The sequence below is a fragment of the Cherax quadricarinatus genome, chromosome 16, assembly GCF_038502225.1.
Source record: "Cherax quadricarinatus isolate ZL_2023a chromosome 16, ASM3850222v1, whole genome shotgun sequence".
In the NCBI taxonomy this organism is placed as follows: Eukaryota; Metazoa; Arthropoda; class Malacostraca; order Decapoda; family Parastacidae; genus Cherax; species Cherax quadricarinatus.
In genome coordinates, this window is record NC_091307.1 from 32,093,031 (window position 1) to 32,112,656 (window position 19,626).

Below are 19,626 nucleotides of genomic sequence, written 5' to 3' on the forward strand. Positions count from 1 at the left end.
GTGATGTTATATAGTATGGTCTGGCATGTGGCAGCAGTATATCCGTTGGCAGGACCGGACATAACTAGAATGCTAAAAAAGGTTTTTCGATATATATGGGGTTCTGGGTGTGATTGGTTGGGTAGAAGTGTTGTTATGCTACCGGTCGACAAAGGTGGATTGGGTTTAATAGATATAAGATTAAGGGTTAAGTGTATATATTTGAAGAGGGGGTTTATCCGAGTGGACGGTCGTGTGGGGAAGGGTGTGCAAGCATTATATGAGGAGGCACGAAGGTGGTGGGTAGGATCAGAGATGAGTGTGAGGATGTGCTGCGAGCTTTATTGTATGTTAGAGATCCGTCTAGGATACGGGTAGGTGTTCTGGAGCGTGCTGTAGGGGTGAGGGTGATTGCAAATGTTGAGGGCATATACCCAATGTATGCATGGGGAGACATTTGGGTAAGGTTGCGGTTGGTGCGCATAAGACCAAGAGTGAGAGAGGTAATGTTTCGTTTCCTTCATGGAATATTGCCGTCTGGTGTGGTGCTTCGGGAGAGAGGGTTGATGGTGGAGGACGTATGTAGGGTGTGTGGGGATAGGGAGACAGCTTTTCATGTAGTATATTTTTGTAAAAATTTGGAGTGTATACGGGAGTGGATGGGTGGGATTTTGAGGAGGGTGGGTGGGGGAGGGATATCGGTATTAAGGGCATTGAGTTTAGATGTGGGAGGTGTGGAAGAGTCTGTGCAGCGTGCTTTGGTGTACATCATAACTGATTTTGTTTTCGTATCATGGGCCATGAGGGGTAATGGGGATTGGATGGTGCGAAAGAAGGTATTGGCTGCAACAATGTACAAAACACTTAGTCGTAATAGGGGGATATATGGAAGTAGATGGGAAAGGGTTTTTCCTGAAGGATATCGAAGTATGAATGTCAGAGGTTTGTTGGCGGAGTAAGGGAAAGAAAAAAAAAAAAAAAAAAAAAAAAAAAAAAAAAAAAAAAAAACAACGGGGGGGGGATGTGTTTGGATTTTCAGGGGTTGCATCGGGCTCGTCTCAGAATTTGGGAATGTATGAAGAGTTCCGTGATATGGTGTGAAATGGCAGCGTAGTTGTGGAGTGTGTTTTAAGTAAGTTTGTGGTGGTTTGTAAGGGAAAAGTTAAGATTTTTATGATATGGAAATGAGCAATATTTGTGTGCATGTGAAAAGTATACGGTCATACTCAGAATGGTATACTGATGTATGTTATGGATCAGTTAAATTTGGCATATGTTGTGATGTATTATCAGGATTGGTGGTTGTATTAAGCAACGGACATGAGGGCGTGATAAATATGTCTGTGTACCAAATGTACTGCTAATAATGAGATAATGTAATGTGTGTGATTTTTATCATACATAAAGTGTATATAGCAGTATGTAAGAGAATTTCATGTACTCAGTATGGGTTGTATATTGGTATTCGGTGAAGTTCAATGAATATTATTGACGAGTGATGGGTATATAAGGATGTGTTGATGTACAATGTGTTAAGTAGGGTTAGGATGGTGAGGCAAGAACTGCTGCCGTCTGTAGAATAAGAATATAGTCTTGTTTAAGTTAATGTTTAATAGTAATGACTATGTATATTTCATTATATAGTAGAAGAAGTTTGTTACTTAAAACTGGAAATTATATTTGAAAAATATTACTAAATATACGTGATTGTGTAAGTTCGCTTGTGGTGATGAATGTAGTGTATGGAAGTGAGGTGGGATGAATGTAGTGTATGGTAGTGAGGTGGGACGAATGTAGTGTATGGAAGTGAGGTGGGATGAATCATTTGTTATATTGTACTGTGTTTAGTTTTTCTGTGGTGAGGTGTGGAGATTATTTTCAAACCTTTATTTGTTTCGTAATTATTGAGGTGTTACGTATTATGTATTTGATATGAAGTTTAATATACAACAATAATAAGTGTGTAAAGAATTTTTGGATAATTGAGAATGTCTTCGTACATACAGTTTTATGTAAAATGTCAATACCTGTGACATTTTTTGGGTTATATTGCATATTGTGTTTATGGCTGCAATTTTGGATGTAATAAACCCACCTGTATATGAAGCTGTGGGCTGTCTTTAGTTTAGTTCTTATGTATAAGTTTAGTGCTACGGTAGGGAATGTGGAGTTTTCTTTTGTTATATATAATGGATACGTTTCATTGATTACATTGTCTACATGTATAACTATGTATTGCGTTTTTCAATAAAATATAAAAAAAAAAAACGTTGAACTGTAAGGGCTTCAAATCCGAATAAGAGGCAGGAGTCGTCGTACGGGCAGAGGGGAGAACGAGGGGGTGTTCTTGTTTGTTGTTTGGCGAGAGGTGTGAGGGCAGCAGGAGGTTGAGGGTTGCATCCACCTCTTGGCTAGTAGTAAGGAAAGACGCTACGGCAGTACTTACCTCACCTGATTTCATCGTGGATTCTAGTTCTTTTACTGTATTGATCCTTGACCATAGAATGCTGCCTCAGATGATTCATGGGTACAGGGAATGAGAACATAAGAACATAAGAAAGAAGGAACACTGCAGCAGGCCTACTGACCCATGAGGAGCAGGTTCATGTCCCCTCCCCCCGGATTAGCCCAGTCACCCACCCAGTCTGGTCACCTCCACTCAAGGAAGGAGCACGGCACCAGACCCAGCAGCAGAAGCTTGTTAGGTCCAACTCACACCCACCCACACCCACTCATGTATTTATCTAACCTATTTTTAAAACTACACAACGTTTTAGCCTCAATAACTATGCTCTGGAGTCTGTTCCACTCATCCACAACTCTATTACCAAACCAGTGCTTTCCTATATCCTTCCTGAATCTGAATTTTTCCAACTTGAAACCATTGCTGCGAGTCCTGTCTCAGCTGGAAATTTTCAGCACGCTATTTACATCCCCTTTATTTATTCCTGTTTTCCATTTATACACCTCGATCATATCCCCCTAATTCTATGCCTTTCGAGAGAGTGCAGATTCAGGGCCCTCAGTCTATCCTCATAGGGAAGATTTCTGATACATGGGATCATCTTTGTCATCCTCCTCTGTACGTTTTCCAGGACATTTACATCCATTCTGTAATACGGTGACCAGAACTGAGCAGCATAGTCTAAATGAGGACTAACCAAGGATATATAGAGTTGGAGAACAACCTGAGGACTTCTATTATTTATACTTCTAGTTATGAAGCCAAGAATTCTGTTAGCTTTACAGCGAACACTAATGCATTGCTGTCTTGGTTTTAGATTACTACTAACCAGAACACCTAAATCCGTTTCGCAATCAGTAGTATTAAGATCTATATTATTTAGTTTATATGTGGAATGGTTATTTACATGTCCAACATTTAGAACTTTGCATTTGTCTATATTAAACTGCATCTGCCACTTCTCCGACCATTGCATCAGTCTATTCAAATCATCCTGGAGTGCTCTAGTGCCATCATTAGAATGAATTGGACTGCCTATTTTGGTGTCATAAGCAAATTTGCTTATGTCGCTATTTATTCCCCTCATCTTTGTCGTTTATGTAAATTGTGAACAACGGGCCCAACACTGACCCCTGAGGAACACCGCTTTTGACGTGCCCCATTCTGAATTCTCCCCATTTATGCAAACTCTCTGCTGCTTATTTGTCAGCCATGCCTCTACCCAGGAAAATTTTTTTCCTGTTCCCTGTGCCTTAAGTTTCCTCAATAGCCTCTGATTTGGAACTCTATCGAAAGCCTTACTGAAGTCCATATACACAATATCATATTAGTTACCATGATCTACCTCCTCAAACACCTTAGTGAAAAAAGTTAGTAAATTCGTGAGAGAGGAACGCCCCTTTGTAAAACCGTGTTGAGATTCATTAATCTATCTGTGCCTATCAAGATGGCTACGAATTGCTTCAGCAATTATTGATTCCATAAATTTTCCCACTATGGAGGTAAGGCTTATTGACCTATAGTTCGAAGCCAAGGACCTGTCACCTGCCTTGTAAATAGGTATTACCTTTGCCATTTTCCACTTATCAGGCACTATGCCAGTTTGTAGTGATATGTTAAGAAGATTAGCCAAGGGTATGCTAAGTTCCTCTTTACATTTCTTTAATACCCTTGCAAACAGTTCATCAGGGCCTGGGGATTTGTTAGGTTTTAGTTTCTCTATTTGTCTGAGGACCATGTCACTAGTTACCGCAATCGTACATAGTTTATCATCCTGTTCTACATAATCTATTATTTCAGGAATATCGCTAGTATTTTCCCGGGTGAAAACTGAGAGGAAGTAGGTATTGAGAATTTCACACACATCCTTATCACTGTCAGTGATCTGACCAGAGTTACTCTTAAGTGGGCCTATCTTGTCCCTAATCTTACTTCTGTATACTTGAAAGAACCCTTTTGGGTTAGTCTTTGAATCCCTTGCGACCTTAGCCTCAATCTCTTTTTGCTTTTCTTATTCCTTTCTTTATTTCTCTCTTTAATTGAATATATTGATTTCTTAACTGCCCATCCCCTCTTTTGATATGCCTATATATGCCTCTCTTTTGACCAATGAGATGTTTTAATCTATTGTTCATCCATTTGGGATCATTTTTGTTAGATCTAATTACCCTACTCGGAACAAAAGTTGTCTGGGCAGCTAGAACTATGCTCTGAAAAACGTCATATTGGGAACCAAGATCACCTACCTGACCTATAGTCAGGACATCCCAATTTAGCCCACCCAGGTAATTTTTCAGTCCCATGAAGTCGGCCAAGCGAAAATCTGGTACAGAGATTTGATTGCAGTTGCTGGGCAATTCCATGATATATTGAAACTAAGTGATTTGTGATCACTTTCCCCAAACTCATCATTAACCTCAAGATTATTATTTAGTGACTCTTTGTTGGCAAGAACCAAGTCAAGCAGATTGCTTCCTCTAGTTGGTTCTGTCACAACCTGTTCTAAAAAGCAATCCTGAACCGCATCAAGAAAGTCACTAGACTCAAGATTTCCTGTCATTGTTCCATTCAATTTGTCTAAAGTTAAAATCTCCCATTATCACAAAATTTTCATATCTAGATGCCTTATGAATTTCGTCCCATAACAGCTTACTGCACTCCCTATCAAGGTTTGGGGGCCTATAAATCACACCCAAAATTAATTTGTCACGACCCTCGAGAAACTGTAGACCAACAGATTCTGTGTTCGATGCTTCTAATCTTATATCATGTCCAAGACAACAATTTAAATTTTCTCTGACATACATCGCCACTCCACCACCCATCCTGTTGACCCTATCAGTGTGGAATCGTTTATAACCCTGTATGTTGCATTCAGAAGGCATTTCTCTATCTTTCAGGTTGAACCAGGTCTCTGTTATAGCAATAATATCTATATTACCTGCACTCTCAAGTAATCTTAGCTCATCTATCTTATTTGTTAAACTCCTACTATTTGTATAGTAAACCTTAAGGGAGCTAGTCACTCGTTGCCCTCTATTATCTCTCTTTGCTTGTTGATCAATTGATTTGCCTTTACTAGCAACTTTATTTTGAATATTGTCTTTTAAACATATCCCTGAGGTATCCCAGTAAATTCCGCTGTTTTCAACCCTAATGCTGCAGCCTGTTTGTTTCCCACAAACACCCATACCTCTATAATCAATCAGTTTAAAGTCCTAAACAAGTCATCAATGACCCCCTCAATCGAATTTGCTAATGCAACCACTCCATCCTCAGAGAGATGAACCCCATCCCTTGCATACATATCACGTTTGCCATAGAATTTGTCCCAGTTATCAATGAATGGGATTGCAAGTTCTTTGCAGTACCCGTCTAGCCAGCAATTTATACCAATTGCCCTTAGTCAACTGGTGTGGGTCGCATCCTGGGACAAAACTGACCTAATTTGCCGGAAATGCTCTGTATAATGTCAGCTAGGCCTGTATAACTTGTACATGTACTTGTAGAAATAAAGATATTATTATTCGTCTTGCAGCGAGGCCCATTATAGGGTGACACCAGGCAGTTCTCTTGGTCAACAAAATGGTGTGTTAGGTCGATTTCTGCAACTTATCTATATTGTTATGGATTCCCACGCACGTTAGTTTAATGCTTATCTTTGCTAAGCCATCACAGGGGAGCTAAGATGCCTAGACTGTCTGTAAAATAGAGGAGCAAAACTCTTGCTGCCGCGCTGCTCTCAATATTAATGACTGTCAAGATTAAGGTTAAAATAATAATGATGTAATTTTTTTTTTCTGTTAAAACACCAGCCATATCCTGCTGAGGTAGGATGACTTGTTAGCAGAAGGAATATATTTTGTGACTTAAAACACTGCCCACAAACAATGTACAGGCAACCTGTCCTAATAACAGTTTCATGTAGAGTTTTAACCCATTTTTAAGTTATGTTGGCTTGGGTAGGTTCAATTAGGTCAGGTCAGGCTACAACCTAAATACTATAAATGGAAATAAGCCAATCTGTCTGACTTTTTTTTGGGTTATCCTAGGTTCTCTACACACATGCTGCTATGTATGATAATCTATGTAACTGCATTTTATCAATTTATCACACGGAAATTAATATTCCAGTTTCTTCAATAAAAAAAGAGGTGTATTAGGGCCTACAGAGCTTAAAACTAATTCAAAATTTCCTAAAGAACAAGAGATCTGAAGGTTTAAAGCCAGTCTGAAAAGGCATTCTCTAGTTATCTCGGACAGATCAATACCCAGAAATTCATCAGTGCTAAGTCTGAAACTGCGCAGAACTTATATCAGAAACCAAATTTTTATTTTCCCAGTTTCACAAAAATGGCAAACTGGCATCTTCACAATCCAAAATCCATCCATCTTCTCTCTAAGATTCATCAGCATGTAAGGTTTACAGCCACTCAGAAGAAAATCTGATCATCTCATGAAAATTAAATTTGTTTTTTATAAATATCAAATTAAAAGTTACATAACCCAAAAATCAAAGTGAAGCTTCCTTTCAGAAACACAAGTTTGAAGGTGATCTGAAAATGAATTCTCTGATTACTGCATAGAATTTAACAACTGAAAGTTTATCAAATACGTCAGTAAATTATAGAAATTTACACCTTCACAGCCTAAACCCCAAATGCTTCATCCATTTCCTAAAATGCATCATCCATTAAAATTGAATCCATTCAGAAAATGCAAACTCCGGTAATCGAATATATAATTTAATACTATCCCTAAATAAAAATTGGAAAACTACACTTCCCTAGCAATATCAATATTCTTTTAAGAGGGATCCACAGGTAGAAAAAGTTTGCAGTCAAGCAATACTATTATCAAATAAAGCACTAAACCGACAAAGGGTCATGTAGCGCTGCCGGGCGGAAAATTGTGCCGGGTCTCTAAACAGCTAGTTGGAAATTGGATCAGAAGTGAGGGAAGAAAAGGGGCTGGAAGGGACGCAATGGGCTATACATCAGAGTTCGTGTAGTAAAGCAGTTGCTACAACTGATCCTATGTCAAAGGCAGGGCTGTCAACAAGAAGGGAAGATAAAATATGAACGGTAGGGCGGCGGCGACGGTGAAGGTAAATTCTGGGAGCTCGCTGGTAAACCGGACAATCCTCAAGAAAGTGACGAACCGAAATTGGGACCCGACAAACCTCAAGTGAGGAATAGGGTACAGGGGTATGAGAAGAGTCTAGAGAATGGTCCAATAATGAAGCCAGGTCAGAATAGGATGTGAGAACAGAAAGGGGCCTGGGAGGAGGAGGGTTATCACAGAATGAAGACTCCATGATAGTGGTGCATCTTTCTTGTTATTTTAAAGAAAGAAAAAAAAAGAGGGACAGCGAAGGGACAGTCACTAGAAGGTATGGAAGGGCCGTAAGTTCGTCCCCTTATCCAAGAGGACCTCGAGCCCACGAGCAGTGCAGATGCATCGTGGAACCCGTGCCCTTCACGCCAGTAAACCAGCGCTCCGGAATAGCAACCTCACATCTGCCGAGCTACCTCAGCGGACAAAAGGGCGGTCGGAAATCCGCAACAAAGCATATCTCCTTCGGCTGTCACCTCCCAGAACCGACAGGCAGCCTCTGGAGATACACCCATCATCTGCAGGACACCCTGACCACTTTTCGGAAATCCAGGAAGGGAGGCGGGGGCCTACAGACGATTCAGATTCCACGGCAAACTATACCACTCCCGAGGGACCCCACGGAGTGGGATGAACCCCGGCACACTTACCCCTACCCAGAAACCGTAATGCTAGAGGGGAGGACTCCAGAGGCTAGAAACGGGAAGGGGGGTAATTAAGTTCGGTCTGAGGAAGAAGACCAAAAGTTTCAATTTCTCCGACCAATAGCCTCTTTACCACGAAAAGGAGCCACCCTTAAAAAGATTGAAGTCGAGCAGAACCGGCTTTCTATAGTTATCACATTGAAAAATAAATAGGAAAGGGTTTATATAAAATCCACCCAAGGGCAGAAGGCACCTGGAAAAGCAATTTATTCCTTTAACTTTCCTGTAGTTTTAGTTTAACAGGGTTGAAAATTTTAAGATAAAATAAGGGATTCTGAAATTATAAATTAAAGCCTTGAAGGAAGTTGTGGAAGACAGCAACTCAGTGCACAAAAATATACCGACTTTGGCTTAATCGTAGGAAATGTTGATACATAAGAATCAACTACACATTTGAAATTTAGAATATGCTGTAAAAAAATGAGTTTAATATTTCTTAGCGTTTCTTTTCTCACTTATTTTTAATTTATCTCAATCCTGCTTGAAATTTTCAAGAATATATATTTAATTTATTTTCAATAAAATTGGCAAATTGGCTCCTATAGCTGCTAAATACGTTACAAAAAAATATTTCACATTAATGTACACCTACACTTAATATCTGATGCCAGACAAGTTTTTTCATGGTAATCAAATATTCTAATATAACTGACATATTAAAATTTTCACAACTCAAAATGCCTAGCTACTTTTCTAAATTACACTACCACTGAAGGTTTGAAGCCTCTTAGAAAAAATATTTCTCAGAAACTGCAAGTATTTCAATAGTCAGTAAAATTTGACAATTGCACCTATGCAGACTAAACATGCAGTGTCATCCTTCTTACTGAAGGGTTCATCATTAATAATTTCAATCCTATCACAAGATGCATTGTTTTGTTATTGAACAGATATCAGTAGCAAAATTTATTTTGCAAATTAAAACCAATGTAGCCTAATAGCAACGAGAATTTTACGTTTAACAAAGCAAACCAGTGCCACAAGGTTGAAGCCTATCACAAGATGCATTCTCCAGCTATGACACAGACTGCGTAGTTTCCAAATTAAATTTTTAAGTATGATTATAAATGTTCACCTGCATTAACTTATTGAGCAGTATCTTGTCTTGATGCATCAGCTATTAAATACGGACGTCAATAGTGCTATACTCGCTATACTTCACTTGTTTGTCCAAGTTGCAAAATAACTACAAACTCAAAAAACAATACCTAAACGCTCTTAAAACAATGACACCCACACACTCCATTAACAATGACACCCACACACTCCATTAACAATGACACCCACACACTCCATTAACAATGACATCCACACACTCCATTAACAATGACACACACACACTCCATTAACAATGACACCCACACACTCCATTAACAATGACACCCACATACTCCATTAACAATGACACCCACACACTCCATTAACAATGACACCCACACACTCCTTTAACAATGACACCCACATACTCCATTAACAATGACACCCACACACTCCATTAACAATGACACCCACACACTCCTTTAACAATGACACCCACATACTCCATTAACAATGACACCCACACACTCCATTAACAATGACACCCACACACTCCTTTAACAATGACACCCACACACTCCTTTAACAATGACACCCACACACTTCTAATTATGATGCACTTTTTGTTGAACCATGTATAACTTTATTTCACCTGCTACTTCTCAATCATATATCTTGATATGTGGCTCTCAAAGTAGTTTTAGAGCGAGTTCGGTACAGCAGACTTCATCCTGGCATCCACTCGTTTACATTCTAAGACACTAACACTGCCCAGGCACTAACATCAGAACCTTGCTCAGCACAAGAGTCCTGGAACTGGAAATGATTTATGTATCCTTTATTAGAGCTATATGTTAAAGGAAAAATGAAGCTCTCAATCATTCTTAAGATAGGGAAGAAGTTTAATGTTCCGTGTCAGTAACCAACCCACACATGATACAAATGCAGTTTCTTAACGTTGCCTGGGGGTTGCCCAAGCACCGCCCTGCCAAACGTGTCATAGCTGTTTTTTCTTTTATTTGCATATTAATAAAAAATAATACAAGTTTTAATTCTTATTTAACATAGCATAAATAAAGAGCATCGTTATTTTTAATAGTATGAAACGTTCACATAAAGAAGCGAGACGTGTTCCACAACGATCATTTTAAAGTACAGGTTGCAGTTTAAGGATGAATTAAACTTACCTAATTCATCAGTTTTATTCAACAATTACACGAGTATCAGTCGATGCGCGATCCTACAGTAGTATTCCTTGTATCCCATAAACCCATCGACGAGCCTCACTGAATGTGAAAAATAGTAGCGTGAGACATAACTTTTTAATATAGTATAATATAAACATTGGAGATCTGACGCTCATGTATTCAAATGTTATCGCATGGAAACTAATTTCTCATCTTCAGTAAAAAATCACATATTGGAACCTACACAATCCTAAATTTATCCGAACGGTTCTGAAAGCATGATACACCAGTTTTAAAAACAGAGCAATCGAAACAGGTATTTTACAGTTATCGTACAGAAACCAATATATTTTTTTTTCCCGGCATGGTACTTTTAAGTGGTTGACATTTTTTCCTCTCTCCCTAATACAATCTGTTTCAAAATTTTCATTGGTTATTTACTTTGGATAAGGACAGAATCATGCAATTACTGACATGTCTGGGTTCCCCATGATCAGTTTTATGAAAATTGTTCATTATTTATTGGCAATACGTGCGATAATTTGAAAAGCCTCTGACTGGTTTCAAAATTTTACCACCACTGGTGAAGGTTGGGACTTAACTAGTGTGTGTCCATATGCCATTGCTTATGTTGTATTTTTTTTTCTGGTAAATAATTGATACGTGCCTCTTCTGAATGGCTTTACAGTTCAACGGCATTTTTTTTTTATTTCGTTGTCAAGGTTATTAACGTAGATTACGAATAACGGAGACTAAATCTGATCCATGCAGAACAACACTCGTGACTGATCCTACATATGCATACACATAATTATATACACAATGCATAACGCTTGCGCGCGCGCGCGCACACACACACACACACACACACACACACACACACACACACACACACACACACACACACACACACACACACACACACACACTATGGGTAACAGTACAATAACCCACATTCAACAGTACAGAAATAACGCAAATATTTTCGGTGTATATGGTAATTACAATCTTGCTGCTACTGTTATGGCTTCTGCAATTCTATTATTATTAATATTTTAACTATTACTAAAAATATTAGTAGCAGCAGTACTGCTCGTGATATTACTACTGTATTAGTAGATTATAATAAAAAAGAAGCGTTAAACCACAAGGGTTATACAGCACAGCAGGACAGGGGAAGGATGCAAAGGTATTGGTTAACAAGAGGGAGTGGGATGATTATTAGGTTATGGAGTGCAGCGGGGCAGTGGATAGTGCAGGGGTAGAGGGTAGCGAAAGGACTGAGGGGAGTGCTAGAGGCATCATCAGAGTTTGTGTAGCAAATTGGTCGCTGTCAAAAAGTCAGTGAGAGAGTCTGGAGGGCCCATCAGCAAGAAGAGAAGGTAAAGAAAGGGCAGCGGAGTGGAGACGACATTGGAGGTAAACTCTGCGTGCTCGTTGATAGAGTGGACAGTCCAACAGAATCTGGCTAACAGATACTGGATGTGAAGACTTACTCAGCCCTGTAACAACTTCAGTATTATCGAGGCTGGCTCCTCCTCAGGAAAATTAATGAATAGAAAAAGAATGATAACAGTCAAATATAAACACTTTATTATTTAGAAATGAAAATATAAAACAATATGAATTTTTATCCTACTTTAAAGAGAAATGAAAAATGAAATATAAAAATAATATCTGAATTCAACGCTAATATGTACAGTTTGACTGGGTGTCTGGTTGATGTTGTTGACACCGCCTATTGTAGAAATTGTAGCCGTTGCTGATGATGGGGGGGGGGTCACAGATGTTGAATGACAACCCAACGACTAGTTCTTCACAGAGTCTCTAGTCTTGAACAGTCCGTCAAGATGATAGGAACGCAGGTCTTTCACCACTGCAAAGATGAGAGGTAGTTGCCTGGGGTTGACTACACTTAGGTATGCAGATAAAATGGCGACGTCCTAGAATTTGTGTAAAGTTCGTCTCCAACACTGTTTCTTTCGTTGCCTGATGACCCGAGCTGACATTCCAAGAGTTGTGCTGGGAGCTGCGAGTCAAGTGATTATTCATTTGGTCAGAGCCCCACCCGTCACCTTTCCGGATGGAAAAAGGGGGGGGGGGGATAGCGGGAGCTAGACACTGACCCTACCTTAACAAGCAGACTGGAAATCAAACTACTGTCACCATATACTCGCTCGCTACTCCTATCTGTTGAACTTTTCCCTCACACTGGAACCTGACAATTCTCACAGGGAAGAACATGGTGCCTCTCCACGAGATACCCATGAGTAAGACAAGTGTGGCCGATGTGAAAATGGGAGAGAGTAGTCTCCCAACCTCGACGTTGATGACAAGAAGACGGCCAGGAGGGCCAGTGGGTGTGAACGCGGGTAGCAATTACAGCAAAATTGTCCGTGAATGGAACACCTCTATATGAAACTGGGAGGTCATGTACTGCTGACCGTGCAGAAGTGTCTGCCTGTTCATTGCCCTGTACATCAACATGAGTAGGGACCCAACAAAAAAACAATATCTTTGTGCTTGGTAGAGATATGGTGTAACCAAAGTTGGATACGAAGAACTAGGGGGTGAGGTGTATCAATTTTCCGTATAGCCTGTAATGCACTAAGGGAGTCTGAAACTACAACAAATGGTGACACAGGCATAGATGCAATACAGATAAGTGTTACAAGAATGGCATACAATTCAGCCGTGAAAATGCTAGCTGAGGAAAATAAACGCCCTCGCACGGCACTCTCCGGAAACACTGATGCAAATCCGACACCATCAGAAGACTTAGAACTATCGGTTTACACTGCTATGGCATGAGAATGAGAACAGAAGTGGTCAAGAGAAAGAGAGCGGGAAGCCACCATATGCAGTTGGGCTTTCGCACATGGCAGTGGGGAAGAGCAGACACGAACAGCTGGAACTTCCCAAGGGGGTAGAAAAAAGTTAGATGCTACATGAACATAGAAAGGTGGTAACGGAAGAGAAGACAAGAGCAAATGTAGGCGAAGGGAAAAGGGACAGAATAAACAGGGGTGACAAACAAATAAAGAACATCTATTAACATCAGTGACTGTCCTATATGTAAAAGGGTTGCGGAGGTCATGAAAGCAAACATAATAGCAAAGGTAATGAGCATCACGGCGATCGGACAAGGATGGAATATTCACTTCTGCATAGAGGCTCTCAACCGGTGAAGAGCGAAAAGCACCAAGGCATAAACGTAATCCCTGGTGATGGATGGGATTAAGGCTAGAAAGAGTAGCAGGAGAGGCCGCCGAATAGATCTGGTCACCATAATCGAGTTTCGATAAAATCAGGACTGAGTGTAGGTGAAGGAGAGTTCTACGATCAGCCCCCATGAAAGATGAGCGAGGGTTTTAAGAAGGTTCAGCAGGCTATGACAAGTTGCCTTCAGAGGTAATGTGAGGTTTCCAGGGTAACCTACCGTCAAACAGAAGGCCTAGAAAATTGACCATATCACGTTCTGGGTTACGCGAGCCACATAGGTACAATGGATGATCAGAGACGACAGTGCAGTGGAGGAAGAGCAGACCGAGAGATTGGTGCAAGAGAGAGAGAAAGAGTATGAGGATCAAAATGGGTGGGAGAACCCGTATTTAAAACATGGAGGGGGAGAGAAGCAAGAAAAGCCTCCAACTGAATGCCGCAGGAGTCACAGTGAGATCCTTCCCAGAGGAAATGGTGGGCATTAAAATCGACAAGTAACAGAAGTGGCAGCGGTAAGGAAGAAACCAGAAATGCAACATGAGGGATAGATAAGGCTCAAGAAGGAGAAAGATACAAAGAACAGACTGTACACCGCTTATTCAAGTGGACACGGGCTGCAGTGTAATGCAGCCAAGTATGAAGAAAGAGCTGACGGTATGGAATACTGATGCATATAAGAAGTGCATTTTCATTAAAGGTTCCATCCGGAAAGGAGCCGATGAATATAATAAACCATAGCCCCAGATGGGATGGATAATAGCAGAGTGTAATTTGGGTTCTTGTAAACAAACACAAACGAGAAAACTGGGAGAGCAACACCTGGAGCTCACCTTGGTTACCTCTGAGGCTGCAGATATTCCACTGTAAATAAGCAATGATTTGCAAAGAGAAAGATACAAGAAATCTGAAGGTAGAGGTATCTATGGACTAATAAGGTTAGATTATTATTATAATAAAAAAAGAAGCTCTAAGCCACAAGGTAATAGGGTTAGAAAAGTCCGCATGTGGAGGCAGCAGAAGACTTGTAAAAAGCGAAGGATTGGGATACTGTGAAGAAAGGGGTTGTGCAGACGGAGAAGAGTGAAGAGGAGGAACAGTAGGTAGATCGGTGTCAATCAATGGTCTAGTCTCCTCAATATATTCTGAGATAGCTTCAAGTGTTTCTGAGGACAAGGACGTTTTACGTAATACAATACTGGAGATGGATGAAGGAAGGTGAGTAAAGATTGGGGAAACGATGGACTGTACCAAAGTAGGGTAGGGTAGAGGGAACTAGAGAAGCTTGGGAAGGGACATCTGAAGAGGAAGCGACCTGGGAGAGGACAGAAGAGGAAGAAACTTGGAAGGGGACAGGGAAAGAAGGTACTGTACGAGGAGGATGAACCTCCACATTCGCAACAGAGCCAGTTAAGGTGAAGAACCGGGTGCAGAAACTGGAAAGGAAAAATGAGCAGGGTGCAGAAGGAAAGGAGGGGTGAAAGGAGATTTTAACAATGGGAATGTTGTGGACTTCAGAAGAGAGGTCTCGGAGATACAAACTTGCGAGCGAGAAGAGGAAGAAGTGAGAACAGTATGAGGTGCCGAGGTAGAGACCTTTGAGTCAAGGACTGCAAAAGAATTAGAGACATGGGTGAGTGCAGAAGGGGTGATCACAGAGGAGGCTGCAGAAGTTGGGACCTCAGAGGAGGGGGGGGGGGCGTTAAGTAACTCAAGAATAAGAAATATGGGAAAGTTTCCCATATGCCATAGCATATGGGAGGCCTTCTGCCTCTGAGAAAATGGATTTCATGCTCATTTAATTAAGTAAACTTGGCACCAGCGCGAGTAAGATGGGCGAGCCTCATGACAATTAAGGCAAGAGGGAGTAGACTACAAGACGTATTGATATGGTCGTCGGAACCGCAGACTAGGCATTCGGCGACTAACCTGCAATATTTTGTTGGATGACCAAAACGCCAGCAATTTCTACACTGTTGTGGTGTAGGGATCACCTTTCGAATTTGTAAACTGTGTCCTGCTATATAAACAAAGGACAGAAGCTCACGGCAGTCAAAAGTTAAACGAGCTACATTGCATGGGTATCGTCTCCGCCTGTGAGCAAGGAGGACATAAGGATTCGGAGGTCTTGGGGTTCTAGCTGTTCCAGAATGTCATCGCCACGTCTGGAAATTCTGTTGAACAATGGTATGGGGCCAGAATGACAGCACCACTACGAAAATTGAGGAAATGATGTTTATCAGTAGTTAGAGGGATAGTATGAATAGTTGTAAGAGGAGAAAGATCGTGAGCTTGGGTAGCATTCTGGACAGTGATGATGTGTGTACCGTTCGAGAGCATGAAAATATATATCTTTACCAACATGGCGGAGGAGCGCCTTGCCAATACTACAGTCGGAAAGATGGGCAGTAGAGGAAGTAGGTCGGAGAGTAAAAAGAACTTAGTCCATTGTGTATTTCAAAACAGCGTGTAAAGGGAGTGTGTGACGTATCACTCTTTTCTTAGTAAAATGCAAAGGAAGTGAAGAAGTATCATCAGGTAATGGTCTTGGGGGTTTAGGTGCAGGACCTTAGTTGGTCCGACGTGGGACAGGCAGGCGATCCAAACATTGGCACAACGTAGAGGGAGAAGCCGGAAGCATAGTCAAAGAAAAGCAGAGGTCAGACATGTCAAAGGAGCCAGTTGAAACCCTCGTACCTGGAGCAGGAGTTGTACCGGCACCAGCATGAGGTACAGGGGCATTAGAAGTGTCCGAAGAGTGGTCAAATAACGAGTCAGGGTCAGAACAGGGTGCAGTATTAGGAAGTGGCCCGGGGGGAGCAGGTTCATGGATTGGGTATTCCAGAAAAAAGAAGAAAAAAAAAAAAAGAAAAAATGGGGAAAACGTGGAGGTATAGCTCCTAGGAGGAAGGAAAGGCCAGTAAATCTCCCTCCACGCCCAAGAGGACCTCAGCTTGGTCTGAGGAAGGAGACCAAAAAGTCTAGTTCCGCAGACCAAGAGCCTCTTCACTGCGCCAAGGAGCCCCCCCTTGAAGAGGTGTACTAGAATTGCTCTTAATATTACTACAGCCTTTTTAGTGTGTCAGCTACCTTACATCAACTGTGTATTGGTACCCAAGTGTCGCACATCTCAATATTTCTCCTTTTACCGATTAACAAAAATCTACTGGTTAAGAATATCAAGGTGACCGATCCATTCCTTCCAGGAAGTGTCCCTATTGCCCTCAAGTGTCTCAATCTTCCTTTAATGGCTAAATTCTTTATCAGCGCCGTGGACGCTGTAATTATCACTGATCACCAGTACGAGTTGCAACCAGTTATGACCAGTATGAGAGTTGCAACCAGTGATCACCAGTATGAGAGTTGCAACCAGTGATGACCAGTACGAGTTGCAGCCAGTGATCACCAGTATGAGTTACAACCAGTGATCACCAGTACGAGTTGCAACCAGTGCTCACCAGTACGAATTGCAACCAGTGATCGCCAGTACGACAGTCGCAACCAGTGATCGCCAGTACGAGAGTTGCAACAAGTGATCACCAGTATGAGAGTTGCAACCAGTGATCACCAGTACGAGAGTCGCAACCAGTGATTACCAGTACGAGAGTTGCAACCAGTGATCACCAGTACGAGAGTTGCAACCAGTGATCACCAGTACGAGAGTCGCAAACAGTGATCACTAGTACGAGAGTCGCAACCAGTGATCACCAGTACGAGAGTCGCAACCAGTGATCACCAGTACGAGAGTCGCAACCAGTGATCACCAGTACGAGAGTTGCAACCAGTGATCACCAGTACGAGAGTTGCAACCAGTGATCACCAGTACGAGATCTGCAACCAGTCATCACCAGTACGAGATCTGCAACCAGTCATCACCAGTACGAGAGCTGCAACCAGTGATCACCAGTACGAGAGCTGCAACCAGTCATCACCAGTACGAGAGCTGCAACCAGTGATCACCAGTACGAGAGCTGCAACCAGTGATCACCAGTACGAGAGCTGCAACCAGTCATCACCAGTACGAGAGTTGCAACCAGTCATCACCAGTACGAGAGTTGCAACCAGTCATCACCAGTACGAGAGTTGCAACCAGTCATCACCAGTACGAGAGTTGCAACCAGTCATCACCAGTACGAGAGTTGCAACCAGTCATCACCAGTATGAGAGCTGCAACCAGTCATCATCAGTACGAGAGTTGCAACCAATCAGTACGAGAGTTGCAACCAGTCATCACCAGTACGAGAGCTACAACCAATCATCAGTACGAAAGCTGCAACCAATCATCAGTAAGAGAGTTGCAACCAATCATTAGTACGAGAGTTACAACCAGTCATCATCAGTACGAGAGTTGCAACACCCGTCCAGCCGTCGACATATTACATTAAGAGTTTCAAAAGTATAATTATATATCGTATTTTCTCGGTATTGGCAGACGGGGGATCAAGCTTAACCCCTGTTTGTAATGACCGACCTGCCCAGATCTAGCGCTTCACAAAAACTAAGATACTCTTGTATCCTTTCCGATTTTTGATAAATCACACTTGTGTCACTGATGATAATATATCCACTCCTCTTACCTTTTCGATATTCATATATTCATTGGGAAGTACTAAACCCATATTATTAAAAGATAATCAGGTTTGATCCAAGGGGAGGATTGCTCCAATTCCTTAGATTAAGAGTCCTTCAATAGCATCAGGCTCTCACCCCACTTACAGATGGTCCACTTGCCAACTGCTCCATCTACTGTGGTGGGTTTATAATACTTTGGTACTCAACGTCTCTGTTATTTTTTTTATGAATTGTCCTGCGAGACTGAAGACAGACAACCAGTAGCACAGCTGTAGTGGTAAGTGGGGAAGATGAGCAAGTGATTGTGGATACCTTAATGATGATGGAGGTGTAGCTTTAAAAAGTTTCTGAAAAAATCAATAATTATATGGTGCAGAACACAAGTGTACCAGTTGTTATATGCTGGGTAATGCATCTCACATCATCACTCTTGTGGTGGGAGTTTTACACAACTGTGACAAATGTTGGCTCTAGTGATAAGTAATAGTAGGTATTTTTATATTTATTGGAAAAATTCTGAATCGGTTAGGACATACTGTTCATTGTATCAGATGGTTATCAGGGATAATCCGAGGCAGAATAGGATATTATTAGTTGTTATGCGTTATGAGATCAGGGCGCCACCCTTGAAGTGACTGAACTCAAGTGAGAGTGCTAAACCCACAGAGGTTACACAGCAGTTGGGAAATGGGAGGTAACCAAGTAAGGGAAGGACGAATTCTTCCTTGAATCGAAATACACCGAAACTAGGGAAAATTTTGTTCAAATAAATGTCTCCTGACACGGTTTTTGCTTCATTAAGGAGTTTCTGGCATACCGGTGCAGAACATTAGTAATTAAGCAATATCTGGCAATTCCCCGGCGTACACCAGTGGTCAAGCAACCACTGGATATCAGGGATAAGTGATATTTTACTACCGCTATTTACCAGTAATTAAGCGACAGCAATGTCTTAGACGAGCAGGAAAAGTACTTTAAAAATAGACATTGTTGTTAGGAAACAAAATGAGGAATAACTATAATGGTTGTCACAATTTTCTGTATTTCTCTTTTTTTCTTTTAGTTTTAAATTTGTGTGGTTACTTTAAAATGCCTATTCTAATAGCCTTCAAGATTTAATGCTGGTGAATTTTAATGGAAAATTTTAAGTTATATATAAATGTAGTTAAAAATGAATTAAAAAATGGGTATCATACTTCTGGAGTACTAAGAAATTAAGTTTTTAATTAATCTCGCTACACGGAGTCTTTGAAGAATGTTTTCAAATTTGAAGAGCACTCTGACCTGTAAGATCACTCGCTGTTCTTGACAATACTAATTTACTCACCAGAACACATTGTGGCAGCTA